Source organism: Oryctolagus cuniculus, chromosome 20 (assembly GCF_964237555.1).
Source record: "Oryctolagus cuniculus chromosome 20, mOryCun1.1, whole genome shotgun sequence".
Lineage (NCBI taxonomy): Eukaryota > Metazoa > Chordata > Mammalia > Lagomorpha > Leporidae > Oryctolagus > Oryctolagus cuniculus.
This window is the reverse complement of record NC_091451.1, coordinates 11,906,730-11,934,159: the sequence shown is the minus strand read 5'-3', so window position 1 is coordinate 11,934,159 and position 27,430 is coordinate 11,906,730. Positions and strand designations below refer to the sequence as shown.

At 49.0% G+C, this 27,430-nt stretch overlaps 1 long non-coding RNA gene across 2 annotated transcripts in view; it reads left to right on the top strand.

The window, feature by feature from the left end:
- LOC127484654 (uncharacterized) overlaps window positions 1–25,115 on the top strand; it is a 37,308-nt gene extending 12,193 nt beyond the window's left edge. Inside the window, exons 2-5 of one of the 2 annotated variants that reach the window (XR_007911804.2) lie at window positions 16,548–16,721; window positions 16,823–16,944; window positions 19,683–19,834; window positions 24,875–25,115. This is a non-coding gene — a long non-coding RNA (uncharacterized lncRNA). The remainder of the gene's footprint in view (window positions 1–16,547; window positions 16,722–16,822; window positions 16,945–19,682; window positions 19,835–24,874) is intronic. The other variant, XR_011384859.1, reaches the window with a different exon arrangement.
- Window positions 25,116–27,430: the final 2,315 nt, after the last annotated feature.

Genomic DNA, 27,430 nt, shown 5'->3' with positions numbered 1-27,430 from the left:
CTCCCTTAGAGTCTGCCATTATCCTGTCCCTCTGTAACCCACCCTCGCTTAAACCCACATTAATCCTTGTCGGAAATAGTCTAGCAACTTCCCCGCCCGTCTCCCTGCCTCCCATCTCTCTCCTCTCTGAGTCATCTTACGAGAATTATTACTCTTCCCCAAGTACAGCTGTGATCAGACATGCCTTCACCAAACCTTCCGTGAGTCCCTGCTGACTGACAAATTAAGTATAAATTGCTCACCCTAGCACTTAAGGTCTTTTATGACAGAGCCCTTCTCTGTCTTATCTCCCAAATATTCCCCACTGCACCTTGCACATCAATCAAATGAGATGACTTCTGGCACTTCTCCATCCTCGTATTTCTGCCCATGCTAGTCTCCCTCCCGACAAAGTCTAGGGTACTTTTTCCCATGACTCTGTCCCCACCTGACGAAACCCTGCTGCCATCCTTCAAGGTCCATCTTGAATATCACCACCTTTACCTGCCCCTTCTGCCAGACAGGGTCACTTCCGTCTCTGCGCACCCACTACCCACGGTCTGTACTTCTCTTGAGCTTGATTGTATTCACCATATTTGTATCCTTGTCTTGTCCTCATAGCCGGACTCCGTCCTACCCACCATAACAGATGTGTGGAAAACACAGTATAAATGGACAGTGTGGGTTCTGTTCCAACTTGATGGACTTGGTCACTCTATGGGTGTGGCAACACCCCAGGACATAATGATATTCCTAAAACACGGAGAAAGGGTCTGGCGTGAGTCTGAGATCCTATAAATCCTTTCAAGATTTAGTGGGATCTGAAAGGAAAGGAAATAAATTAGAGTGTCTCATAGGAAACTGACATTTCTGCAGCATGAAACTATAAAACTAAGAACCAATATTTAGATATCATTTACTGTATGCCAGATATTATTCCAAGTGCTCCACACATATCAATTCATGCAATCGTTATAGAAACTCTTTTCTAATGAGGAAACAGGCACACAAGGGTGAAGCATCTTGCCCAAGCTCACGGCTAATTAGGAAGTGAGCCAGACCCAAGCAGCCTGGCTTTCCAGCCCAGGCTTCCAGGCGCTCCATCATCTGCCCTCCTGTGGGGACACAGGGGCAGGAAGGGAGCCCCTCCCCTGCAGCCGTGCTGGGCCCCAGGACAATTTGCATGCTTCTGGCTTAGAAGCCACCTCATGAGTCAAGTGGTGTCCCAGGGTCTCCTCAGACTCATGTTTCACAGCACGCGGACTTGGAGGGTCACTGTCACATGCTGCCACACAGGTCTGAGGATGAACACAGCAGGAACAGCGTGTGACGAGCAGGGCGCTAAGATGCTCAAGAACCAGCGCCTGCCATGTCTTGAGGCCAGAAGGCTGCCTTAGGCAGCTCTCTTTCCCCCTGGTGCAACCTGGCCCGTCCCGTTGGAGGCACGGCCAGTGCTGGGACGGGACATTGTGCTGAAGCCATGCCTCTGGCCCTCTGGCTTTGTCCTCACTCTGGCTTCCCACTTGGAATCTCCTCTGCATTAGCAGTGCCAGTTAGATGGTGAACGCTGGTAAGGCACAGGTTATAGACGTCCTGGGTAGATGAACAGGCCGGCAAGGGGAAGCACCTGTGCCCTACTTCCCCCTGCAGATCATACAAGGGTACTTCAAGAGCTTCTCAGAAGAAAGTGGAGGGGCTGGGCTGTGGTGTAAAGGTGGGTAAAGTCGCCACCTGCAGTGCCGGCATCTCATATGGGCGCCGGTTAAAGTCCTGGCTGCTCCTCTTCCAATCCAGCTCTCTGCTAGGGCCTGGGAAAGCAGTAGAAGATGGCCCGAGCCCTTGGGCCCCTGCACCCGTGTGGAAGACCCAGAAGAAGCTCCAGACTCCTGGCTTCAGATCGGCCCAGCTCCGGCCATTGGGGCCATCTGGGGAGTGAACCAGCGGTTGAAAGATCTCTCTCTCTTTTTAACCTCTGCTTCTCCCTAACTCTCTGCCTTTCAAATAAATAAATAAATCTTAAAAAAAAAAAAAAAGAAAGAAAATGGAATTGAAAGGTAAGCTAATTTTGGTGTAAAAGAATTGAAATTCATGCACAGTTTTTTTCACAGAATGTATTTCTCGTGAAACTTTTGAAGACTCGTTCATATGCATGGATTTAAAAATTTTTTGCCCCAGGATAAATTCATCTTAATTCCATATCCATGAGCTTTTTGAAAGGCCTTCCTTCACCCTGGCATGAGCTCCCGTGTTGCACGTTCTGACGACTTTGTCTGCAGTGACTTAGTAACGTCCACAGTAATTACTGACTGAGTTGGTGCTCTCTTTGTTTGTCTTTCTCATTTTACAAATAAAAAGTCTGGGACACGGAAAGGTATAGTAATTTTGATAAGACCACACAGCCAGTTAGTGGAGGAGCCAGGACTCGGGCACATCCGGAGCCCTTGCTCTTGACCATTGGCCTTCCGGAGTGCCCTCCTCACCAGGGAGGCGGAGGTCGGTGTGTGAGTTAGCTCCGGAGCAGGGCTGCTCGGCCCTGGCCACGCTGGAGAAACAGTGAGGGAGCTTTCCGAAGGCCGGTGGCTGGGCGCCGTCCTCGGCAACGCCGACGCCCTGGGTCCAGGTGGTGTCTGAATGTCCGTGGTTGTGCTGCTTCCCGGTGGGCCCGCACGCCCTGGATTGGAGTGGGGTTGGCATCCATGAGGTGCATTCAGTCCTCAGCCCATCACATGTCACATTGCCAGCCCGGAAGAAACCGCAAAATCTCCCACTGAAAAGGGAGTCACAGACTTGTGGCCAACTTGGACAGGTGGATGAGCTTTTAGAAGTTAAGATAATATGGAGGTTCTCTTCAAAACATTTGCAAAATATTGAACTAAAAGATAAGCTGATTTTGGTGCAAAAATTAAAATCCATGCATAGTTTTTCATAATACGCATTTTCCGTGGCCCTTTGGATGTACAGATTTCAAATTTGTGCACCAAAATAAGCCTATTATTAAATTCCTCTCTCCTCTAACCTTTTGAAGTATCTTTGTGTAATCAAAACATCTACTTATATTTAACTTATTAATTTAATTATGCATTTTAAGTTATGCATTACACAGAGTAATTTAATGTAGAAGTGTTGCCTTTTAAAAATATTTTATTTGTTTGTTTAAAAGGCAATAGACAGAGAGACAGACAGACAGACAGAGATCTTTCATCTGCTGGATCACTCCCCAAATGGCCACAAAAGCCAGGGCTGGGTCAGGCTGAAGCCAGGAGCCGGGAGCGTCCTCCTGGCCTCTCACGTGGGTGCAGGGGTCCCAGGACCTGGACCACCCTCTGTTGCTTTCCCAGGCACATTATCAGGGAGCTGCATCGAAAGCGGAGCAGTGGGACTAGAGCTGGTACCCATATGAGATGCTGGTACAACAGGAGGAAGCTTAACTCGCTGTTCCACAGCGCCGGCCCCCAAATGGTGCTTTTTTGTTCTCACAATTCACCCCCGAAAAACTCCCCCCGAGTTCTCACCTGCACCTACCACATTCATGTCGTCACATCGCTGGAGCCACATCGCGTGTCATCTGCGTGGTGTCACCCAGGAACATCACCTGTACTGCTGTCCATTGCTTGAGTACACCAGAATATTTAAAACACATGCAACATGAGCTCTAGAAATTCCTTCCCAAGCCAGAAAATCCCTGTTTGTGTAACATCAGGCCAGGTGCTTGTTCAGGTGCATCATGGGTGGCGGGCTTGGCTGTCGTCTGGGAGACAAGGTTTACTCCTAGCTCTGTTCTGAGTGATCTGCACCTTGTTCTGATTGGTCGTCAGACATGTCCCGTTTCACCCAGGACTGGGAATAAAGTCATGACTTTTGCAAACTACCAACCCATTGGGGTAGTACTGTCCCTTTAAGTGAACCTTACAGTGGCTTATTTAGAGGCAGGTGCAGGCCTCGTGGTTAAGACTCCGGTGAGGACACCCGTGTCTCATCCTGGAGCACCTGGGTTCGAGATCTAGTTTGGGCTTCTCACTCCAGTGACCTGCTAATGTGGACCCTGGGAGGCAGCAGTGATGCGGCTCAAGCTAACTGGCTTCCTGCTACATACGTGGGAGATCTGGACTGAGTTCCCCATTCCTGGTGTAGGAACTGGCTCCGCCCTGGCTGTTGCAGGCATTTGGGGGAAATGAATCAGCAAACAGAAGCTATCTTTCTCTCTCTCTCTCTCTCTCTCTCTCATTTATTTATTTAAGAGGAAGAGTTACAGAGAGTGAGAGGGAGAAACAGAGAGGTCTTCCATCCGTTGGTTCACTCCCCAAATGAATGCAACTGTCGGAGCTGGACAAATCCAAAGCCAGGGGCCAGGAGCCAGGAGCTTCTTCCGGGTCTCCCATGTGGGTGCAGCGGCCCAAGCATTTGAGCCATCTTCTGCTGCTTTCCCAGGCCATAACAGAGAGCTGGATCAGGAGAGGAGCAGCTGGGACTCAAACCTTTGCCCATATGAGATACCAGTGCCGCAGGCAGAGGCTTAGCCCACTACACCACAGCGCCGTCCTAAATAAACACAATTTTAAATGGCGTAATTACAATGACAGCCACACTCACAGTTGTGAAATTGCACACTCAGCAACAATTGCTAAACGGCATTGAACGTCTATCTTTGCCTCTTGTTTTCCTCTTTTAACTGGTTCCATCAGATGCGACCTCTGTTGTTCTGGGTACAAAGTAAGGTCACTAAGGATGTGTCCTTGGATTGGGAGAATGATTCCATTCTAAGAAGACCAACTCTTAGGGCTGGTGCTAGGGCGTAGTGGGTAAAGTCACTGCCTGTAATGACGGCATCCCTTATGGGCGGCAGTTCAAGTCCCGGCTGCTCCATTTCCAATTCAGCTCTTTGCTGTGGCCTGGGAAAGCAGTAGAAGATGGTCCAAGTCTTTGAGCCCCTATACCCAGAAGCAGCTCCTGGTTCCTGGCTTCGGATCAGCATAGCTCCAGCTGTTGTGACCCTCTGGGGAGTCAACCATTGGATGGAGGGCCCCCTCTCCCCGCCCCGCACCGTGTGCCTTTCTGTCAGGCACCACAAAGCATGTGGCCTTTTTTTTTTTTTTTTTTTTTTTTTTGACAGGCAGAGTGGACAGTGAGAGAGAGAGACAGAGAGAAAGGTCTTCCTTTTTGCCGTTGGTTCACCCTCCAATGGCCGCCGCGGCCAGCACGCTGTGGCCGGCACACCATGCTGATCTGATGGCAGGAGCCAGGTACTTCTCCTGGTCTCCCATGGGGTGCAGGGCCCAAGCACTTGGGCCATCCTCCACTGCACTCCCTGGCCACAGCAGAGGGCTGGCCTGGAAGAGGGGCAACTGGGACAGAATCCGGCGCCCCGAATGGGACTAGAACCCGGTGTGCCGGCGCCGCTAGGTGGAGGATTAGCCTAGTGAGCCGCAGTGCCGGCTAGCATGTGGCCTCTTAGTGGAAAACTACTGAGGCAGGGCTAGACAGCCCAGGCCGGAGAGTACTGATAACGCAACCTTGTGTGACCTTGTGCCTTAAGACCTTGTAACCTTTCCCCTACTTGCACAAGCATTGCAGCTACAAGATAAGCTCCCCCCCATCCCCCGCCCGACGTCCTGCCCTCCTAAACGCCCCTCCTTCCCCCGCCTGATGTCCTGCCTTTATGATATATAAGTGTGTGGTTGAAAAATAAAATTTGCAGCTTGATCAGGACCCTTGTCTTGCTGCCTTCTTTGTGTCTCCTGTCCCTTCATTTCTCCTTCTAGGTGCTCGGCCCTAGTTGACGTCCCGCAGGACGGGACACCTTTCCTTCTCTCTGTGTGTAACTCTGACTTTCAAATAAATAAAGAAGACCAACTCTCCCAAAGGTAAATCAGAGACAGAGAGGAACTCCTCCACCCCTCCCACCCCCGCCAAGCACACATTTTCTTGAACACCAAATGGTGACTGAGGCACTCTTGCTTATATTTCTACACCCAAGGGCCCAAACCCATTGCACCTAAAGCTGCTGCTTTGACAAGTTTTCCATTCTTTTGTTATCCTCAGACTCTGAGCAGAGATACAGGCAGGAGAGCTCTCCTCCCGCCCGCACCTGTCCCCACCAGCTCCTGTCTCAGCGGGGCTGCGCTGTGGCCCATCAGCTTCAGGAAGGCGGCCGTGTTTAAACAGGGATGAGACAAACCTCTTTAAGCTGCTTAGGCTAAGTTGGGGCTCGTTCCTCCTAGTCAATTGATACTGGAAATAATGACTCTTAGGATCTTTGAAAATCAAATGTGTAAAGAGAAATTAAAATCTAATTAAATAGCTGTAGGCAGCTCCGTCTGAGCTGACAACACGGGAGCTGCCGCAGTCCGTCAAAGGTTGCATTATCTCCCTGTCCCCGGGCTTGGCTCGGAGCCCGGCACTCCCTCTGCAATGCCCTTTTGTCTTCCCTGTCCTGGGCCAAGGTGCTCATGGTTGCTGGGCCAGGGTGCTGGCTAAACCAGGCCATATGTCTATGGGTCACTGAAGGACCTTGAACCTAAAGCTTCAAACCAGTGTTGCTAGCAGGGCTGCTGCTGGCATTGGGGCAGGGCAGTTCCCTCTGTGCCACCCTGGCAAGGGGCCGCTACCACCCCAAGTTGAGAGCTACTGCTTTGAGCCAGTTCTATTCACCTGCCAGCAAGTAGGTGGTCACTGATAGCCATGAATGAGCCATACCACTAGACCCCCTCCTCCCCACTTCTGGGTGACAATCTCATAGCTCAGGGTCACCCCAAGTGTGGCCTGAGGACCAGTCCAGGATAGGGGTATGTTCCAGTCTGCAGTGAGATTCCGCAGTCAGTGGTCAGAAGTTTTACTAGCAACTTGACATCACCACATTTTTATTGGATTATGCGGGTTAGAAAATTGGCTTGTTGGGGCTAGAACTTTTCCTTCCAAGTGGGTCGTCACTATGGATTGCTTGGGAAGGTCTAGTCTAGATCCTTGTTGTCTGTTCCAGACCCTGTCCTTGTCAACTCCAGCCTCTCCACACTCACGACCAGGGGCTTAGCTTGATGTCTGAATGTGATTTCTCTGGCTTTCTTTGATATGTGCTGCTTCCCTTTCCTGGCCACATTCGCCCACTGAGGCACGCATGGCTGCAAGAAACAGAGACTCTTCAGCACCACCTGGAGAAAAGCAGGGGAGAGAGGCAAAAAGTCACGCGGAGAGAAGCTGGGTGTGTGGCATACTCGGGACAGGAACCAGGAGAGGAGCGATCAGGCAGCCGCTGCGGTCCCCACCACTCCCCAAGGCCACCTGCTTCCTCTTCGCATCCCTCTGTGCAGTCTGTCTTTCTCTCTGTCCCTCTGTGTGCGCAAGGTCTCTGCCCCTTCTCCTCCACTCCTCCCTGCGTTGACCCAGCAGGGCCTTGCCAACCCGTGACCTCAGCTCCACCTGCTGGCAGTCCATGCTCTGACCTCTAGTTTAACATAACAGGAAAGGAATCAGTCTGAGGGAGTTCCTGGATTTGCTGAGTCTGGGCCAGGGGCCGTCTTCTGAGCCCATCAGTTACCGGCAGGGGACCAGAACCACTTGGTAAACCGCAGACCCCCAGGCACCAGGGGCTGCAGAAGCAGAAGTGTGCCTTGAAGACATCCTGGAACCAGTCTGTCCAAAGCTCTCCTCTTACCCAGGCAGGGTGACATCACACATTCTGCTCCTTGGGAGGGGATGAGCTGGTGGATACTGGACTACGGCAGGGCCGAGGTGACCCCAGGGATGCACATTTGTGCACATTTTCAAAGAGCCACCCAGCAACAATGCTTAGCTGGTGAATAGGAGGGTAGGAGACGGCTGGAGGCATTTCCACTACACGCACAGTGTGCTAGATGGCTCCACGGAGGTTAATTGGTCTGGGGCTGATGGAATCCCAGCAGAGTTACCCATTGTTCGAGCTCTTGAACAGCACACAGTTATTACTCTCGGAACACTCCCCGCTCCCCTCTGAGCCATTTCATTTTCTCAGTCTTGTCGGAAATGAGCGTTTGCATCAACACGTCCGTGCTCCCTTGTAATAACACAACAACGCGATTGTTTTCACATCACTACCAGGCAGGGGTGCCCAGAGGCTGACGGAGCCCCATCTGGGACCTGGGGCGTCACTCAGGGGGATGCCTGCGTGGAGAGGCCATGGGCTGTCTTCAGGGACTGGCAGGAGACCTCTCAATCAGCATGAGTGTTCCTGTCCCCATGACCCGGCCCTGGAAGCTTAGACTGCACTCCTTTGTCTTTCAGGGACAAAGCGCCAGGCAGACTCTTCTCCTCTACACTGTTATGCTCACTCTTCCCCCTAGGGGGAGCTCAAAGGTGCGCTCGGCTTCCAGAGAAGGGCACAGCTGCTTCGTGTCCCTCACCGATAAGACTTTGAGGGTCAAGACTGGACCTCGAGGCTAGCAACAAAAATTGAAGAAGAGCCTTTGTACTTCTTTGGAGTAGGCTGTAGGGACCTGGCTACAACCAAGCGTTCTCAGGTGTGTGCTTCAACTTGGCCTTGATCTTGGCCTTCTGTGCAGACAGGGACCTCAAAGGATTGCTGGGCTGCCAGTACAAAAGCTCGGGGGCTTGTCCTGGACCCTTGGCCTCCCTATCTCTCCTCCTTCTCTCTCTGTGTCTTCCTACCTTAGAGATGCTCAGTAAGCATTTCTTGTCTAACCACACCCTGCTCCTGGCTTAGACCAAGTCAAAAAACAGAATACTCTTCCCATTCTGGGGGCCCATCTTCCATTCGAGTTCTTTCCCCACGACAAGGAAGTTAGTCCTGGGACCATCTGCTCCCAGCTTCCCAAATCACCCCCTTAGGAAGTTCAATGCTTGACCTTCGAGTAATGAATGACCTGTACTTTAGACAGTGCTGACCTGACTTTATACAGCAGTGAAAAGACAACTGGAGAGAATGCTTCTGCTATGAATCGTCAACCTCAAACGAGGTGATCTAGGCAGATTCACTAAAACAGTGAGGCCAGAGGCGTAAGGGGGCCAGAGGACCCAGGAGACACCATCACAAGACAGTTCGTCTTGGAGCAACGCAGTCGTTTTTTTGCCTCTTGGCACATGGTGGGTGCACTGCAAGCCTCACACAACTCTGCCGAGTGTTGACTACATCCATCGATGTGCAGAGTCAGGGGCGGAGAGCCCACTGGGGCTGTGCTGCTGGTTCTGAACCCAGACATGTGCTGTCAGCATCAGACTCACAGAGACGGGAGAGGCAGGGTACGCTGCAGGAGAGCCATCTCCCGGGACAGGAGCTGGTCCAGGCCAGGTAGTCTGCTAGCTCTGGGCAGCACCCAATGGTGGCTGATAACTTCTAGGGTTGTGGATGCATTTACAAATTGGATACAAACACCCAATGCAATGTGTATGACCCCAGTGTGTCCACGTTTAATGGGTTTCTTAAAAACCAGATTTGTGTTGAGTCTTGGCTCTTGCCATTGATCCTGGAAGGTCTAAGAAAGAAGCAGCGGGGCTCACATTCTGGGCCTAGAGAGGCCAAGGCTGCTGACCCTGGGGAGTGCTTGAGCCCAGGCCTTCCTTGGTGCAGGGCCTGCATGGAGTACCTCCACCAGTCTCTTTCAATCTATCACCCTTGTATTGGGGATAGTTGGTCCTAGGTGAGCCCAAATGTTCATTCTAAGGTTGAGATTCTGAGAAGGAAAGGAAAGAAGGAACAGGTAGATTATCCATGGTGCACGAATGGCTATCCTTGACTGCTCCAGGGTTGCCTGTGGTTCCAAAGACAAAGACAGCATTTTTTGATATCTAGCTCCCTCGCTGTCTACAAGTTTGCATTACATAGCAATGCGTCCCTTCTAAAGGTGAACTACTTGAGATGGGGGTCTTGTTTACGTCTGGGTTTGTGGCAGAATGGGGCACCATGTCCAGCACTTAGTGGGTCCTTCTCCACGAATGCTAAAACAAAGAATTACTGAGTTCTTCCCCATGAGGTAGACCTAACTCCTCTGATTCTCCAGGGGCAGCTTTCCCAGAAGTACTCAGCTCTGTCTTCTCTCCCAGGGGATCTTTTACTTTTGACTTTTAATCCTGGCAGACTTATGGAAAAAAATTGGAACCATGAACTCTGCAAAACTCTATCATCTTTGCCTGCTGTTGGAGTTAAGCTGTTCTCCAGTCTTGTGAAGAGCTGATCTTCCATCCCTTGGCTCTTGAAACAGGAGGAGATGGAGCAGCCCGGGTAGCCAGGAACCTGCCAGCATGTGGTCATGAGCAGGTCATGAGATAAATGCATGTGGTCAAGAGATAAACACACTGAGCCCAAGTGTATTTATCTGCCAAATGAAAAGGTCAGATTGAGTGATTTATAAGGGCATTTTCAATCTAAAACTCTTGATGAAAAGTGGATGGGGAGAGAAGCGATGGGGACTTCCTTGAGTGACCTCGGGTTTAGTGGCACTTAGAGACTGAGAGAGAGCGTCGTCCACAGCAGCTTGGATGATGGGACAACAGTGATGCGAGTCCCCCAGATCTGTGAGCCTCTTGCGCTGGCCCGTGGCCAGAACCAGGAGCCAGCAGCCTCAGGCTTGGGCTCTGATCATCCGCAAACCCAGCTGCTAAATCACACCTGCTCCTATAAAAATAACTCCCTGAGCGCTCCTGTAGCTGAAGGGGAGGGAGGCTGAAAGTGCCACCTTGGACGATATGCAAGCTCCAGGCAAGAGGTAGCGTTTAGGCATGATGGGAGTGAACGTTGGAAGTCTCGTGGTTCAGCCAAATGTCCCTGAGTGCACCTGTTCTTAGATCGGTAGGAGAACTGGGGAATTGTTGTATTTTCAAAGATATGAGCCAACAGAGGCTTAATTATCTCTTTTGAGAGCCTGTTCTCGCCTGTGATCATGGGCACATTTATCTCCTAATTGACTCTTTCTTGATGAGGCCATTTCTTCTTCTTTCATCTTCTTAGTGAATGGCTTGCTTAGAAAAGGAGTTCAGATTCCCCACTTCCCTTTTGTCGTCTTCCTACTAGGGTCTCGTCTCTCCCCAGGAGAAAAAACCCTGGGAAACTCGGGGTTCGCAGCCATTCTCCTGTTTTCCATGTCTCTTCCAGGACCGTGTGCCACTGTTGCACCCTTTTTTCAAAATACAGTGACTCAAGATCAAGGACACTGGCCCCCTCACCGGTATAGGCGTGTTTCTTTGCACCTTTGCCCCCAGTTCCACGTCTGCTCTCCAATAACCCCATGTTTCACTTCAACCCACTGCTGTTTCACTGTGATTCTGAATTTTTTTTTTTTTTTTCAAGAAATGCCTGTTCTCTTCGCATGGCACTCAGCTCATTTACACGCGAACAAGAGGCCATCAAGGAAAAATGCCTGTTAGGAGAAAGTTAGGAAGCATGAGTTTTACTTTTTTGGCACCCATATAAACTTATCTTTTGTTATATTTTCCATGAACTTTTTGAAGTGCCCTTGTATATAATGATGTTGAGAAATAATAGACGATAAACACTGAGGGGCTTATAGTGCAAGGATGACGTAGTGCTGTGGAGAGTGCTTGGTGTTCGTGGGCTGCGTGAATGCCCCCAGAGACACATCCTTGGCCGGATGCTGCAGCAGAGGAAACTCAAGCCGGGCGCAAGCCATGGGCAGCACTGAGCACTGTTCTCTGACAACCTGTCTGCTCACAGCCTGTCTAGTGTCCAGGGACGTTAACGTTGCTTGTTGACGTGTGGCTCAGGGGTGGCAAACAAATCCTGGGCCCACTCAAGCACTTGGGACTTTCTCAGACGCACAGAGGGGAGAGCTAAGAGGGGGACACAGGCGGTGGGAACCCCACTGGGGCTGTGCTGCCTGATCAGAACCCGAGCTCTGGAGCTGGTGGAGACTTTTAAAGCGGAACGGGGGGTAGGGGCATTTTTGTGGCCATATTAGAAGCCCAGACACTCAGCCAGCCCAGCCCCCTCTCCAGACCTGTGTCGTCATGTCTACGTACGAGGGAGATCACGCTGGTCTCAGAGCTCATTCCTGTCTGCGTAGTCGGGGGTTTGGGACAGCCAGCGGGTTTTGTTGAAGATACATTTGACACATTCTGGAATCTCTTTCCATTGAGTTTACTGACTGTTTCCTAAAGAGCAGCCAGGTCATAGGCGAGGCACGAGGGGAGAGCCGGGGACCAGGCTCTTGCCCCCTTGCCGCTGGCGAACTTTAAGGAAGGAAGGAGGGAATGGAGAAAAGAGGGTGAAGAAATGCGAATACCAGGACTTGTGCTGTGACTTAGGAGCCTGGAAAGTGCTGGGAGTTGCCTGAGAAGTAAACAGTTTGAATTGCACTGCGCAGGAGAGCTGCTTTCTTTTTTAATTATGGATACTCACCAGCATATGAGGGGAAAGAGAGAGAGAGAGAGAGAGAGAGAGAGGTAAGGGATGCCTATGTGTACATCACCCAACCTGGGATTTCAACACAGGGCCACTTGGTTCACAAGTAAAACCCCACCCGCTTCCTGCCGCAACCCCCACTGACTCGTTTCCTTTCAAATTCCAGAAAGTCATCATGTCGTTGGCATGCATGTCCGTGTGCATCTCTAAGAGATGAAGACTTTATTTCAATATAAGCACAACGGTTATTATAGCTACAGCCAGTTCTTTGATATCAAGTATTCAATAGTTTCATAAATATTTTTCTAGTTAATTTGTTCCAACGAGGATACAAAGTCGCTTTGTGGTCCCTTAGTTCTTCCTCTGTTTTTCCCTTGCAATTTGTTGTTGAAGAAACTGCATGCGCCATTCTGTAGAGTTTCTAAGTCCGGATTTTGCTGATTGCATTTTAGAACAGTCATTGTGTTCCTCCGCTCCCTGTACTTTGTATAAGCCAGCAGTTCAATCCCGAGCTTTATCAGACTTGAGCTCAGTGGTTTTGCTGGGCTGCTCTGGAAGGGAGGCCGGGTGTTTCCATCAAGACGTCCATAATGCCTCATGCTCCCTTTCTCTGAGGTCAGCAGGTGCTAATAAGCAACACCTAGCCACGATGATCCATGGCTTGACCCGGGGGACATCGACACAAATGGTAGCTCTGAAATTATTCTATAACCTGAACATGTATATCTCAAGAAATGTCTACTGTGTGTTACATCATCGTAAAAAAAAAAATTAAAGAGGGGCTGGCGTTGCGGGTCAGCAAGTTCAACTGCCACCTGTAATGCCTGCCGGTGTCCCCTATGAGCGCCAGTTCAAGTCCCAGCTGCTCCGCTTCCAATCCGGCTCCCTACTAATGCAGTCGGGAAAGCAGAGGAAGATGGCCCAACTACTTGGGACTCTGCTCCCACGTGGGAGACATGGATGGAGTTCCGGGCTCCTGGCTTTGGCCTGGCCCAGCCCTGAGCATTGCAGCTATCTGGAAAGTGAACCAGCAGAAGGAAGATCTCTCTCCCTCTCTCTGTCTCTCCCTCTGTCACTGTAACTCTGCCTTTCAAATACATAAAATAAATATTAAAGTATATTTCAGGAAAGCATACGGGCATATTAATGGGCAGTAGGGAGCTCCCGAGGGCTTTGTGCAGAGCTTGGGTGAGTCAAATACATGGGACAAAGCAGAGCACCTTGAGGATTAAAGTTAGGCCTTGGCAGCTCAAATTCTAGTTTCTGGACTTAAGGTCAGTTAAGTGAGTGGTTCCGTTGAGACACATACCCATGTGCCTCCCTACTGGATGCTTACTCCACAGAACAGATGGCACTTCTGCCTCCCACAGAATCATCTAGAAGGTGTCAAGCCGCCCTGGCCGGGAGATGTGCAAGGGCGCCCTTAGCTGCCTATGTGTGTACTAACACACCTTACAGCGCGTGTTTCCAGCTGCTAAGTAGTTTCCTGGGAACCTCAGCCAGGTTGGTTCTCACATTTTTGCTCAATTAATGCATGGCCCCAGAGAAACTCCCAGATGTGAGGCAAGGAGGGCGCTGGTGGAGTCAACTACCTAAAACAAAATCCCAGAGTCACCTCCTACAAGCTGCCTCCTCATAGGAAAATTACTTCACCCTTTCAAGCCTCAGTTTCCTCAACTCTGAAATGGAAGTATGAGGGGTGGCTGTTTGGCGCTGTTTGGGCTGCCCGCATCTTCTATTGGAGTGCCTGGGTTCGAGCCCCGACTCTGCTTCCTGTTCCACTTTCCTGCTAACGTGCACCCTAGGAGGTAGCAGGTGGTGGCTCAAGTATACCTGGGTCCTGGCACCCACATTGTAGAGCTCCGGGCTTTGGCCTGACCCAGCCCTGGCTGTTGCAGTCGTCTGGAAGAGTGAATCTGTGAATAGAAGCTCTGTCTCTGTATTTCTCACTCTCTCCCTCTCTCTCTCTCTGCATGCTGAAATGAATAATAAACAAACCAATAAGCACATATGATGGGAGTGACAACAGTCCCTTTCTCCTAATGTTGTTTTGATGATTAAATGAGCCAGCGCCCGCACAGCAGCAGCCGTGCGGTGAGGAACCAGGACATGTCGGTTGCTGTTCTGTGGAACCTGATTCCTCTGACGTTTGCTCCCACAGAAGAGGGAGTCTTGAAAGGGAGGCTAAGAAATAATGACTGATGAAAGTGGTATTGAAAATGCCTGTGTCCTCAGATCTATGAACATGACACCCAAGTGGACCAAGTTGTTTTGTTTTGTTTTGTTTTCTCCTAGTAAGGAGATTTTCTATAGTTGGGGAATGGGTGAGCCTTCTGCGAGTGTGAATAGGAAACATGTCATGATGATCATACAGATTGCCAGCCTACTTCTGTGACTCTTTGTCAGGGCCTGCCCATGCCTCCCGGGGAATCATAAAGGTATTAGAAACAAAGATATATTGAACATCCCAGAGATGATGTGTCCAGCTTTGGGATCTACAAGTGAATGAGAGGTTAAAATTTATCGCAGAGAAAATTAAAACAGCGAAAGCCAAATTGTCTCGGCTTGTCCTTTATTTTGGTTGATGAGGTCCTGGCCCGGAGGTCACTGATGGAGAGGTGGTAGCATAAGGAGCCAGGGCTGTCCCTAAAATTGGGCGCCTTTTTCAATTTAAAAGCCGTTTCCAAATGAGGCATTTTCCAGGGTCCTGTTTGCCTTACAATGTAGTCAGGGATCCATGCAACACGTAGACGCAATCTTCCAAAACTTCATGGAAAATGTGTGTGGGGGAGAAAACCACACGTGGATGGAACAGATTTTTGCACCAAAATAAACTTAGCTTTTAATTCCATTTTTCCATGACCTTTTTGAAGTACAGTCATACATATGGTGCATCTGTGGTATCAGATATAGTGTAGGGTTCTGGACAGCCAGTAGCAAGCAAGACTGCACAGCCTGACCTTCAAGGAGCTTAGACGCCAGTGGCAGAGATGAAGAAATGAGCAGTTATATTAAAAAGAAAGATATGATAACTTTAAGAGAACCCAGTCTCAAATAATAACCAGAATCAGTCAAGTTTTGGTTAAAAACCAAGAATGAATACCATATCTGTCCCCTCTGGTGTTGCCTTGGGCTCCTTTCTCATCATTTGGTCCTTAGATTTCTTTTTTTTTTAAAGATTTATTTTCTCTATTTGAAAGTCAGAGTTAGACAGCGAGAGAAGGAGAGGCAGAGAGAGGTCTTTCATCCTCTGGTTCACTCCCCAGTTGGCCACGATGGCCAGAGCTGCATTGATCCAAAGCCAGGAGCCAGAAGCTTCTTCCAGATCTCCCACATGGGTGCAGGGGCTCAAGCATTTGGGCCATCCTCTACTACTTTCCCAGGCCACAGCAGAGAGCTGGATCAGAAGTGGAGCAGCCGGGACTCGAACTGGCGCCACACAGGATGCTGGCACTGCAGGCAACAGCCTTACCCACTATGCCACAGACCAGCCCTAGACTTCTTAAAGCATCTCCCAAATAGCAAATTTATCATCCCAGAAGACTACTTTCGCCATGTCAGATTCCTATTCAGAAATCTTTTGGAGGGCCAGCAGTCTGGTGTAGTGGGTAAAGCCTCCACCTGTTTCACCAGCATCCTGTATGGGCACCAGCTCAAGCCCTGGCTGCTCCACTTCTGATCCAGCTTCCTGATAAGGCACCTGGGAAAGCAGCAGAAAACGGCCCAAGTGCTTGGGCCCCTATGCCCACGTGGGAGACCTGGATGAAGCTCCTGGCTCCTGGCTTCAGCATGGCCCAGCCCCAGCCATTGTGGCCATTTGGACAGTGAGGCAGCAGATGGAAGATCTCTCTCCTCCTCTCTATGTATCTCTGCCTTTCAAATAAATAAATAAAATTTTTAAAAAGAGAAAAGGGAAAAAAAAGAAATCTTCTGGGACTTCCCATGCAGATACGGTTAAATTCCAATTCCTTCAGCTGAGACTTGAAGCTTGAGTTCAGTTTGCAAATAGATAAGGCAGGGGAGGGGTGACTCACAGCAAGAGGTTGCAGCAGGGAGTGGGTGGGGGAGAGACAGGTGCAGTCAGTGACCTGCAGAGTCCCATTCTGTCATTTCCTGGGGAACTCTTGGCAACTTCCAAGTTTCTGCACCTGCCTTTGGGAGCCTGGAGGGACCTGGGCTGTATTAGGAACCCCAGAACTAAGCTTGTTATTCCTCTTTCATGTAGGCCCTCACAAATCACACAAACATCACAATCACACCGATCCTGCCTGTCCGCTGGAAGCAATGATGGTGGCCTCAGCTAATGAATATCATCGAGGGACTGAGATCATAATGAATGTTAAGAAATGAAGGGAAAGCAATTTCAACCAGAGTAGGTTGAATTTGTCCTAAACAGAAGGTCTGACTCCATAATTTCAATGCCTTTTTGTGTTTTCTGTCAATTCTCCAAACTTAAATGTGAACCATTAGAGCACTTATCATATTGCATTTTAATTACAGGTCTCCTTGCCATCTCTCTGGTCTTCCAGACTGTGGAATCTTCCTTTAGCACCATCTTTTATTAGCCTTTTAAACAAAGCACCTGTCATAAAGTCTGGTCCACAATAGACACTCTATAAGTGGTAAGCGAATTCTGTCCCATTGCTGTGCTGAGCCATGTCTAAGAACCCAAGACTATGATAATTTGTCTTTTCTCTGAAGTTTCAGGGCACTGGTCTGGTCTATTCATATATTTTCATGAATTGCTTTACAACTTTTAAATGGGTTCTGAAAGTTCATTGGAATATTTTCCACTCGCAGAAAAAAAACATGTTACAAATGTGATCATTGCCTAAGCTAGCCCACAAATCCCATTTTTTTTTTAAAGCCAGCATATTCAGCTCCGCAGCGCTTATGGAATACTCAAGTCTGCACTAGAGATAAAGCAGTGAGTAGGGTCTGTCTTCAAGGAGCCCACAATCCAAGAGAGCGGTGAAGGGTGACACCACCTCGCAGGGCACAGAGTGGGGAGTGTTAACTCTGGTGGCCATCACAAAGGCTTTCTAGGGAAGGTGACAGCTGAGCAAGGTTTTGAAGGTGAATTGTTCAGCCGGGTGGCAAGACTGGAAGGGAGGGAATTCTGGGAGAAGCAGGAGAGACAGAGAGGCCTGAAGAGCCGCCAGGCTGGGCGGCAGGGCAGGTGAGTGACCTGGGGTCTGGGGCCGCAGGGGAAGCAGAGAGCTTTTAAGGGACCGAAGGGCTTGGCCTTTAGTCGGTAGGTAATGGGGATGCTTCGGGAAGAGAAGTGCTGAGATGACTCCCGTCCGGTTGCAGAATGGAGAGCATGGGTTGGGGGTGCAGTTGCCACGGGCAGAGGCCAAGAGGAAGGCGTCTGGCCAGCCCACGTGGGACGTAGGCAAGGTCTTCAAAAATCCCATGACAATGCACACTACGAAAAAAAAAAAAACTATGCCTGGATTTCAAAAATATTTTTACACCAAAATAAACTTCTTCCACAAACTTTTTGAAGCACCCTTGAAGCAAAGGTTGGAGCCAAGGTCATCCAAGCGTCCTCATGTCTTTCCCATTGGCCTCCCTTGCCTTTTCCTCCACTTCTGCAGTCCCACATTCTCCCGAAGAACGGAGGTGGACCGCGGGCTCCGGCGAGGGAGGGGGTTTCGTGTTGAGATGAGGCTGGTGTGTACTGGTGGAGCTTCCTAGCGCGTGTCGTCTCTCCCACTAATACTCCAAGCCACTCCAGGGTGGAAGCCGCCTCCTCTCACCTCGCTCCCACGCCCTGTGCAGCCTCTAGTGCAGAGGTCTCCTATATGCTACACCAGTGAAGCGCTGTGAATTCAGATGTGTCACCAACCCAGATATCCTGAGATACAGCACCCGTGTCCCGTGCATGCTTTGTTCCCTGCCGGTGTGTTGTATGCACACGAACACTAAGGAAAACCACACAATATCAACAATTTAACCCGGGCTGGGTGCTGGTCCTCACCCTGGTCCTGACTCAATTCCACTGCCCAGCCAGGGGTTCAGTTAATTTCTCTAAGATTCAGATGAGGCTCTGGCCCCCTCCATTTGAGTAATGGTGTCTGGGCACCCTCGGAGTAAGAATCAAGTGACAGATGTGTCACTTTTCAAACATGGCTGGCAATTACAGGGTGGTTTTTTTTTTTCTTTTCCTTTTTTAATTCAGTGAGAACAAAATTATTTAATAACCTGTATAAGATTTGTAATCACCAGAAATTTCAAATATGGCAAATCAAACAGAAATAATTGGCTCTCGATGAGGATTTGGGAAATGCTTTGGGATCCCCCAGGACTCTCGTTAAGACCTTGGTTTTTATGGTTCTGTGGGTGTGTTTGGCAAAGGGAAAGCTCTGTGGACAGGGGAGTTGGGAGTGTTGAACAGACCTGGTGAAGATAATGTTGCATTTATTCCTTCAACACACATTTAATGAGTGGCAATATGGTTTAGTCACCAAAATGCAAACCTAAGAAATAGTGGAAAGAATAATGCATGTGAGTCAAACAATGTGGCTTGGGGGCTGGTGCTGTGGCGTAGTGGGTAAGGCTGCTGCCTGCAGTGCCAGCATCCTATGTGGGCGCCAGTTCAAGACTCGGCTGCCCCACTTCCGATCCAGCTCTCTGCTATGGCCTGGGAAAGCAGTAGAAGATGGTCCAAGTCCTTGGACCTCTGCACCACGTGGGAGACCCAGAAGAAACTCCTGGCTCCTGGCTTTGGATCGGCACAACTCCAGCCGTTGTGGCCATCTGGGGAGTGAACCAGTGGGTGGAAGACCTCTCTCTCTCTCTCTCCCTCTCTCTCTGCCTCTCCTTCTCTCTGTGTAACTCTGACTTTCAAATAAATAAATAAATCTTTTTTTAAAAAAAAAAAAGCAGAACTGGCAATGTGGCACAGCGGGTTAAAGCCCTGTCCTGAAGCACTGGCATCCCATATGGGCGCCAGTTCTAGTCCCAGCTGCTCCTCTTCCCATCCAGCTCTCTGCTATGGCCTGGGAAAGCAGTGGAAGATGGCCCAAGTCCTTGGGCCCCTGAACCCATGTGGGAGACCCGGGAGAAGCTCCTGGCTCCTGGCTTCAGATCAGCGCAGCTCCAGCCATTGCAGCCAACCAGGGAGGGAACCAGCGAATGGGAGACCTCTCTCTCTCTACCTTTCTCTGTAACTCTGTCTTTTAAATAAATAAAAATAAATCTTAAAAAAAAAGGCAATATAGCTTGACTTCGGGGTCTCCTCTGTACCCAGGGGTAAAAAAAAACCTCTCTGAGTTGTGATGAGCCCTGCACAGCACCCATCTCACAAGTGGCATCTCTGCTCTCACACAGTGGGATCTCCTCTCTTTCCTTTTAGGGAGCTTAAAATCTGCAAGTGAATACAAACATCAAACAGCCACAGAATGGCCTTGAAGCAGAGGATAATGTTGCATTAATGTACAGCAAAATTCTCAGCACCAAACACAGGGATCTGCAGCTGTCCGGAGGGACACTACTAGAATACTCAAGGTAATTTTTCAAAAAGCCATTCTAAACAAGCATTGACTTAAATTCATCTTTAGCTGAGTTTCAGCTTTGTGGCACTTTAAAAATCTGAAATATTTAAAGTAAATTAAATAGTGCATACGACTGGGCATTGAAGGTGTTTAGGGAACAATTTCACAGTGGATGACCCAAGCCTTCCTGTCTGATGGAAATTCACATTTCCTTGGGGTGGGGGGAGGAGCAGAGTCCTAGCAACAGGGGAGGAGACGAGGACACGGGCAGTGTGACTGGATTCGAGATGGTGAGAGCTTGCACAGGAGGCTTGGGCAGGCCCCCCCGCCTCGCTTTACTGACGACTGTGTGAAGATGGTTTTTGTGGTCTGAGCCTGCATTCAACCAAGTGAGGAAGCTGGGACAAGCGATGTGGGCGGGGCTCCCAATCCATCCGCAACCCTGCAGCGTGAGTCCGACCTTGAGGTGCTGGTGGCCATGCAGTTCCCTGGGAAGCCAGGGGCTCACACTTTACCTTCTCAACCCTCACCTCCCCAACCCTCCCCTCCCCTCTGGCATTTTTTGGGGTCATTTCTGGCCCCGTGGTTTGTTGTATGGTGAGTGGCTGATGCTACTACAGCAGGAGATGGACGTGGGGCCACCTCTCCAGCAGCAGGGAGAAAGTCAGGTTGGGCGTCCCACATGCTCTTGTCCACCCACAGGGTGGGACTTGGCACGAACAGAACCCAGGGCCCTTCTGGGTTATCAGTGGGAGACTGGGCATTGGACTTGAACCTCATCCAAGTTGAGGGTTGTGTCAGCCACCTGAGGAAGGAGCCAGAAACCCCACATCCGGGGCACAGATGCCAATGGAACTAGCCTGGAGCCAGGAGAGGACACCCCGAACTAAACCATGCGGGAGAAGCCGAGTTGGTAAAATGAGGAGGAAAGCAGCTCACTCAGGAGGTGCCAGCCAGAAGCAGCTTGGATGAATCTCACCTGATCGCTGTTGACCCGACTGCAATGGCTTTCTCTCTAATGGCATCGGAAAGACTGAGAGCTTTTGGCAGGACTGCAGGAGGCAGCCTGTGCCTCTGGCTCCGAGCAACCCCTCCCGGCCCTCAGGGAGGAACAAGCTCACAGACTTCTAGTGCTCAGAACTTAAAAATTCACAAAGCAATTGGTGTCCAATATAATATCCAGGTCCTGTGAAAATCCACTGCTAGTCCCCATTTTCAGCCACAGGGTAATAAAAATGAGAGGCTGGCGAGAGATCATTCCACCTTTAATGTGTGGAGCCCAGTCTTGGGCCTCCCTTCCTATCCCATGCTGAAACTGTGCCTTGGTTGTGTTCACACCAGATTCTAGCCCACCCAACCACATGGAAGCTGGAGCTGTTCCTGACTCTGGGCTCACAGGTTGAATGGCAGTCTTGTGGGTGGAGTCTAATAATTAGCCATTAACTTATTTCTAGTCTCACCTGGAATAGCCCAACCTGAGGCCCACAATGATCCTTGGAACAGTGTGGTGGAATGAGAAGGCCATGGCAAGATGGCCGCTGGCAAGCAAATGTCAGTTACTCAGGAATGGCTTCGAAACCCACCTGGCAATGGAGCCTGCCTGGCAACAGGCTGTGATTGGATGGCTTTGGAAACTGCCTGGCAACAGGCTGTGATTGGATGGCTTTGGAAACTGCCTGGCAACAGGCTGTGATTGGTTAGGGCATAGACCGCCCCTTGACCGGATTGACTGTTTTGGCTATATAAGCTTCTGTACCAACTGAAATAAACGAGTCTGTGGGCTGCTCGCCTCTGGTCCACTTTCACCCGACTCCCAGGTCTGTGTGGTGACTCTGCACCTCTTGCCCCCACCATGCTCCTCCTCTCAGAATGAATCCACTGCAACAGAACAGCATCCATTTCAGCCACTCACTGTCCACCTGTGTTGTGACGCAGTGGCAGGTGATGGCCCTCTCCTTCCTTCCCTATTCGTCCAAACTTCAATTCCTTTACACCATATGACTGTGCCTTAGCATAGCTTTCATCCCTTGGCTCTTAGAAAAGTCTTGGCACACACTTTAACCGCTCTCTCATTATTGGATAATCACCTGTACGAAATCTCCACAAATATAGGTAGCAATCAATCTGCTGTTAATTAATATAAAGCAACCAGTCCCATTAAATTCAAATGTTGCAACGGACATGGTTGGTTGGTTAAATATCAGTGTCATTTATCACTACATCCTTCTTGGGATTGTCCTGGACTTGAAAATATTTTTCATTAACTGGCTGGTATTTAACAGAAATTAATTGTTTGCTATGCATAATCAATTTCATCCCCTGGAAATAAGACCTGGAGCTGCCTTGGAACAGCTGTGAGCATGGAGGTGCTTTCTGGGTGGTTCTCTGAGACACATCATGGTCTCACCTCCCTCATTCGCACTTCACTTCTACATCCCCCTATGCAGCATTTTAACAAGGCTCCATCTAATCAGGCTGTGACTTTGCAAGCTGTGGCATAATTTCTGTCTTTGGACCTGACTCATATTCCAAAATATTTTGTATTCATTAGGGCCACCCTGGGCACTAGTGCTAACACAGTGAGAGAATTACAATCATGAGATAAGTGGGGGAGAGGCGTAACCAAGAACAAGGCAATTCATTTTGTGGTGTCAGGATTTTCAGTTATGGGATCATAATGAAAACAATTGCCATCAACCTGTTCATCTATATTAGTCAGAATTCCTAATGGGACAGAAGTGGCAAAATCCACTGGGAAAAAAAAAGTAATTGAAGCATATAAATGACATCTATTTCCTCAGCTCACTAGGTCCAAGAGAATCAGGCATGGTCGGACCCCTGGATTCAAAGGTTGCTCTCAGAACACCCCTTTCTCCCGCTACATCTCAGCGTTGGTATCTAGGGACTGCTGTAACAATGTTCCCAAACACAGTGCTTTAAAACAATTGAAATGTTTACACAGCAGGGTGAGCTGCTTCATGCCATTGGGCTGTACACTTAAAATGATACATTTTGTGTTAGGCATATTGCGCTATAATTAAAAACACAAAACATAGACATTTGTTCTCCCACTGTTTTGGACGCTATCCGTCTGAAATCAAGGTGTCAGCACAATCGTGTGTATAATGGCATTCCAAAAAGTTCATGAAAAAAAAAAACAGAATGAAAAGATGAGTTTTTGTGTTGAAAGCATAATGGTGGCTATGGCAGGCTGGAGAGAGAAGGGTGGAAGGCTGCAAGGTACTAAGTTATGGAGAGATAGGTGTAAAAAGCTGTGGATTCTACTGCATGATAGGGTGACTGCAGATAATGTTAGGCTACTGTATACTTTTCTAAAAAATATATAGGAATTTGGGAATGTTTTCACCATAAAAATTGTTAAATGTTTTAAAAGATATTAGTTTCCCTAATTGAACACACACTGTATACATTGTATATAATTATACACAACACAATGTGTACATATACCAAAACATCACATACTACCCCATAAATAAGTACAATTTTTAAATGCCTATTAAAAACCTCTAATATCAAAGTTTTTTTAAAGATCTATTTACTTGTTTGTAAGGCAGAGTTACGAAGACAGGGGGAGAGAAAAAGAGAGCGAGAGTTTCCTTCTGCTGGTTCACTCCCCAAATGACTGCAATGGTTTGGGCTACACTGGGCTGAAGGAACCAAGGGATTCATCCAGGTCTCCCACGTGGTGGCGGGGCGGGCCCAAGTACTTGGGCCACCTGCTGCTTTCCCAGGCACATTAGCTGGGAGCTACGTCAGAAGTGGAGCATGGGGGCTGGCTCTGTTGCTTCGAAGGTTAAGCCTCTGCCTGCTGTGCCAGCATCCCACAGGGGTGCCGATTCAAATCTCTGCTGCTCCACTTCCAATCCTGCTAATGCACTTGGGAAAGCAGCTGAAGATGGTCCAAGCACTTGGGCCCTACATCTTTGTGGGAGACCCAGAAAAAATCTGGCCAGCCGCGGCCATTACACCCATTTGGGGAGTGAGCCAGTGGATGGAGGAGCAATTCTTTCTCTCGCATGCACTTTCTCTCTCTCTCTCTCTCTCTCTCTCTCTCTCTCTCTCTCTGTATCTCTGTCTTTCAAATAAAAAAATCTTTCTTTAAAAAAACAATGAAGGGGCCAGCGCTGTGGTGTAGTGGGTAAAGCCGCTGCCTGCAGTGCTGGCATCCCATATGGGTGCCAATTCGGGTCCCGACTGCTCCACTTCCAATCCAGCTCTTTGCTATGGCCTGGGAAAGCAGTAGAAGATGGCCCAAGTCCTTGGGCCCCTGCATCCACTTGGGAGACCTGGAAGAAGCTCCTGGCCCCTGGCTTTGGATCAACACAGCTCTAACTGTTGTGGCCATCTAGGGAGTGAACCAGCAGATGGAAGACCTCTCTCTCTCTCTCTCTCTCTCTCTCTCTCTCCGCCTCTCCTCTCTCTGGCTCTGCCTCTGCCTTTCTGTAACTCTGCCTTTCAAATAAATAAATATATTTGTAAAAAAAAAATAAAAAGTGAAGAAGGCTGCCTTTGATAGATGAGAAAAAATGGACATGTTTTAGTTTGGTGCAAAAAATAATTGTGATCCATTCATTCGAGGGGTGTTCACAAAATTCATGAACAGACACATTATGGAAAAAAAATGCACGGATTTCAAAAATGTTTTGCACCAAAATAAACTTATCTTTTAATTTCAATTTTCATGAGCTGGTTTGGAGTCCCCTTGTGCTCGCTCAGAAGGCCTAGGGAAGGTCCTTCCTGCCTCTCCCAAAACTCTGGGACTCGTTGGCACTTGTTGGCATTGCCTGGTTTGTAAAGACGTCACTCCAATCTGTCCCATGGCAAACTCCCTCTGTGTGTGCCCTGTGTCTCTCGTTTCTTTTCCACTGGACTAGGCAGGGTCCTGCAAGACCCGATCACAACTAACTACATCTGCAGTAACACTATCCCAAAGAAGGCTGCTCTCTGACCGATGGGGAGTATTCGCACGTCAGTATTCATCCCAGTACCACGCTGCTGCTCCATTTGCTTACCTGGCTTTGTTCTCATTCAGGCTCCCTCTAAGTGGCAACAATTGCAACTTCAAGAAACCCTGGCAATCATAGAAAACAGATGAATCCTCGCTGCTGCAAGATCTGTTACTGGATTCTGATTTGGTCCCGCCTGGATCAGGGGGTCACCATGAGACCAATCACCTTCTGAGATGGGAGAGTCAAGCCCGCCCCTGAGACCAGGGAAGTAGGACAAAGAGACTGGCACACAAGCTTTGCTGAAGTTTATGTGGATACAGGACAGGTACAATAGTCACTACAATAGTTCTCTAATGTTCCATGAGTGTATCTAGGTTTCTGTTATGAGAGAGAAGGACCTATCATTATAAAGTACTATTTCCAGGGCTGCTGCTGTGGCATAGTGGGTAAAGCTACTGCCTGCAGTGCCAGCATCCCATATGCATGCCAGTTCAAGTCCCGGCTGCTCCACTTGCAGTCTGGCTCTCTGCTATGACCTGTGAAAGCAGTGGAGGATGGCCCAAGTCCTTGGGACCCTGTACCAGCATGGAAGGTCAGGTGGAAGCTCCCGGTTCCTGGTTTCAGATTGGCACAGCTCCAGCCATTGTGGCCATCTGGGGAGTGAACTGCGGTTGGAAGACCTCTCTCTCTCTCCTCTGCATTTCTGTTACTCCACTTTTCAAATAAATAAATAAATAAATCTTTAAAGTGCTGTTTCCACCTACAGAAACTAGATCATGTAAACTTGACACTTTTAGAAGGTAAATTAAGAGCTCTTTGAGAGCTAGGAATGGATTCATCTCAATCATCTAGCTATATCTATCATCTATATCTCTCTTCCAAAACAAATTTCATTACTGGTTTTGAATATTGGAGTTACAGAGAGAGAGAGAGAGAGAGAGAGAGAGAGAGAGAGATCTTCTCTCTGCTGGTTCACTCCCCACATGGCCACCAATGGCCAGAGCTGGGCCAGGCCAAAGCTAGGAACCAGGAGCTTTTTTCAGGTCTTCCACCTGGGTGGAAGAGCTCCAAGCACCGGGGCCATCCTCCGCGGCTTTTCCCAGGCCATTAGCAGAGAGCTGGATTGGAAGTGGAGCAGCCAGGAATTGCACTGACATCCATATGGGATGTCGGTGTCCCATGTGGGAGCTTTACCCACTATGCCACAATGCCAGCCCTTCTACCTACATCTTTCCACTCATCTACCTGCATATCTAACACCTGTCTATCTACACACACATTATATATGTACACTTGTATAAGTACACACACAAAGATATTTCAGAAAGTTCATGGAAAACGAAATTGAAAGAATGACTTACTTTGGTGCAAAACCTTTTTGAAATCCATGATAATCTTTTCACAATACCCATTTCCACATATTACTAAAACAATTTTTACATCCAAAGTTTTTTGCACCAAAATACATTCACAGCTTTGATTCCATTTCCCATGGACTTTTTAAAGTACCCTGTGTTTGTGTATCCATGCATAATCTTTCCATAAGAGGCCTTTTGCATGAACTTTTTAAAGGTCTCTTGGATGCATGGTTTTCAAAAATATCTTGCACCAAAACAAAATTTTATTTTAATTCCATTTTCCATGAGCTTTTTGAAGTACCCTCATATTTATGAATGAGAATGGATTCAACGTGATTTATAGCAGGAATGCAGCAAAACCCCTGATTTTCATTCAGATATTTGAGTCAGAAACGTGGAGGGGAGGATCCTTAGATGACACAGAAGGGTGACATGTGTGTGGCACGTGGGTACATTTAGAAGTGAGGGTATTCCGAGCATGAGTAAGTTGTTACAGGGAGACTTAAAGCGGATTGTAAACCCTCCCTCCACCCGCACGCCAGCTGAGTTCCATTTTGTAGCACTTCTGTTCTCCCTCAGGTGTCGAGTAGAAGCGTCACCCTTTCTCCTAGAGGGCAAGGTGTAAGGCTCCACTGAAGGGACCGTGCCATCCAGGAAGGGGGAGGAGAGATAGTTTGCATCCTTTCCATCTATAGCATTCGGGCAGAAGCAGGCAATAGTTCCCGGCAACCTGAACCTTGGGCTGCTTTTCTACCTGCAACTTACTGCCGCAAGATTTACCTAGACAGACAAGCCTGCTGTCGTCTCATTAATTTGCTTAATCAGCAAATGGGTACCACGGACCCATCGGTTACATTCGGGTAGGACCCGAGCATCCTCCACGAGGCTCCATTTGCCTGGGCCTGCTTATGCATCAGTTCACAACCTGCTCTCCCAGGACGCTGACAGCCTGAACAGCGGTTTAGACTTGAGCACCACACAGACACTTGGAGACAGTGTTTCCTGACCTTGTCTCACCTCACCTAATGGAAAGAGGGCCATGATGTTTTTTCCTGCCTCCTCGGAGCTAGCAGTGGTTTTTGACAGCTCCCAAACTAATTTAGTTGCCAGAACCTCAGCAGCATCCTGGCGCCCAGCAGGTGCACGGCACTCACCTGTCCTCAGCCCGGATGCTGTCCAGGTGTGGTGCCTGACACACTTGGAGGAAGCACGCAGGCCCATGAATCAGAGACGAAGGTTTGAAAGCAAGAGGAGGGGAGGAGAGCCGAGGGACCAGGGAAG